The sequence below is a fragment of the Neomonachus schauinslandi genome, chromosome X (assembly GCF_002201575.2).
Source record: "Neomonachus schauinslandi chromosome X, ASM220157v2, whole genome shotgun sequence".
Taxonomy (NCBI): Eukaryota; Metazoa; Chordata; class Mammalia; order Carnivora; family Phocidae; genus Neomonachus; species Neomonachus schauinslandi.
In genome coordinates, this window is record NC_058419.1 from 104893619 (window position 1) to 104896301 (window position 2683).

Here is a 2683-nt window from a genome sequence, read left to right on the forward strand (position 1 = left end):
GGGGGAGGGTCAGAGGGAGAAGCAGGCTCCTCGCTGAGCAGGGAGCCCGATGCGGGACTCGATCCCGGGACTCCAGGATCATGACCTGAGCCGAAGGCAGTTGCTTAACCAACTGAGCCACCCAGGCGCCCTATTGTAAAGTCTTTTTTATGTAAATATCCTTAAATTGTTACTGGGACTCATGGGACTGAATTATATTGATGAATAAATCAAGCATTGTTATGAAGGAAAATGAAAATGTATAAGAAAATGACATAGAAATATTTTTCAAAGAATATAGATATAAAAGATGCAGTTTTTTTTTTTTTTTAAAGATTTTATTTATTTATTTGAGTGAGAGAGAATGAGAGACAGAGAGCATGAGAGGGAGGAGGGTCAGAGGGAGAAACAGACTCCCTGCCGAGCAGGGAGCCTGATGTGGGACTCGATCCCGGGACTCCAGGATCATGACCCGAGCCGAAGGCAGTCGCCCAACCAACTGAGCCACCCAGGCGCCCAAGATGCAGTTTTAAATAATAGGATTGTCATACCTTGATGTTCCAATCAGAGTAAAATACAGAGGATTTAGGAAATTTGCTTGTTCAGAGATGGGTGTTCAGGGACATGGAATCGGAATATGTAATGCCAGTTTGACAAAACAGAATATATTTTTTAAAGATTTTATTTATTTATTTGACAGAAAGAGAGCACAAGTAGGCAGAATGGCAGGCAGAGGGAGAGGAAGAAGCAGACTCCCCGCTGAGCAGGGAGCCCAACATGGGCGGGGCTCGATCCCAGGACCCTGGGATCATGATCTGAGCCGAAGGCAGATGCTCAACCGACTGAGCCACCTAGGTGCCCCGACAAAGCAGATTATTGAGCAGAAGTGGTTTTCAGTACAGCGAAAGTATAGGAAACTGTCCATGTTCAGCAAGGAATATAGAACACAAGAGTTGCAGAGAGAGTAAAAAGGACAGAGCATATGTTATAATCATGTAAAATAATAGCAACTGCTGGGACGCCTGGGAGGCACAGACAGTTAAGTGTCCAACTCTTGGTTTTGGCTCAGGTTGTGATCTCAGGGTCTTGAGATTGAGCCTCAGGTCGGGCTCCACACTCAGCCTGACTCCCTCTGCCTTCTCTCCTCCCCCTCAAATAATAAATAAATCTTTTTAAAAAATAATAGCAACTGCTTTATGATCCAGTGGGAATGTGTAACTACTTAAAAGCAAGAATGGGGCAGCAAATCATTTAGATCCGCAGCATAGGCATACTAAAGAAACAAGATGATAAAGTGGAAAAAGAAGGAAGAGTTTCAATATGCAATGTTGAGGTGCTGCTCTGACTATAAAATGGTATTAGGGAAAATACTGGTGTCTATTCATTCTTTTTTACTTTTTTTGGAGAATATGGGCAGATTTTTTAAAAAGAAAAAGTAAAGTAGTATGAGAATTGCACTGCCAACTAATATGTATATGCCCTGTGTAATGGAAAATCTGCAGAATCACCTTCAGATCAAAAGCATGTGGGAAAACTTGGGAATTGATGAGCTCTGGAAAGAGGGCCATGGTTCAAAAGGAAAGAAATAAAACATGCTCACTGGAGAAGAGAGAATATAATTCTTTAATAAAGGAAAAGAAAATAACATGGAGCAGGTAATACCATGGGGAGAAAATTACTTAGGCGTGAAATAATACAAATTTATATCAATGTGAACAAAATCATTAGTGCCTTTGTTATCAGGACAATTTATGAATGCAAACTTTGTAATAGAAGAATGTCTTTACCGGAAAATAAGTATGTGATGTGTAACTAACAACTGGGAAGTTAGCAACATTGACAGTAGGGGAGAGGAATTAAGTAAGTCATGAATCCCAGTTCTGTTTACATGGTTTTTACTTTGTGAAAGATACTCACATGTTAATTTAGGAAATGTGTTAAATAATAGTCTGTGAGGGAAAATCTGCTTTATCGGACATTGTTCTCATGAAAATCAATAAGTAAAAAAAGAAGTACATTTTCAGTTACTACTCAGAATTAATGGCAGCAGTGAAAATACTACGTATTTTAAATAGCACAGTTTCTTTATATGAGCTTGGGTAACAAACAGAAATACAACTTGTAATTACTGAAAGCAATCACTGTTTTTTGTTGTTGCCACTATTAGTTGCATAAGAGCACTTCATATAAATATTGAAAATAGTGAATGAATCCAATCATGTCAGAGAGGATTGTGTGTGTGTGTGTGTGTGTGTATATATATATATTTCTGCTTTTAAAATATAACTTAAAACTTTCTGGAGGGAGTCCTTTAAGCTGGTTGAGTGCACATAGCCTAATACTTAGATTTTAAATATTTTTCCTAATTATTAAAGGGTTAAGTTAGAGAATGTGTGTTTCTTTTCAGTGTCAGGATGGTTAGATTTATGTGTCAGTCTAACTGGGCCATGGGGTGCCATGGTCAAACATGATTCTGGGTGCTTCTGTGAGGGTGTTTTTGTATGAGATTAACATTTAAATTCATAGATTGTCCTCCCTAATGTGGGTACTCCTCTTATAATCACTTGAAGGCCTGAATAGAACAAGGTCTAAGAGAGAATTCCTCCCGCCTAATTGCCTTTGAGATGGGACATTTTTTTTCCCTATCTTTAGACTTGAAGTATTAGCTCTTCTGGGGTTTCAAGTCTGCTGGCCTTCATACCGG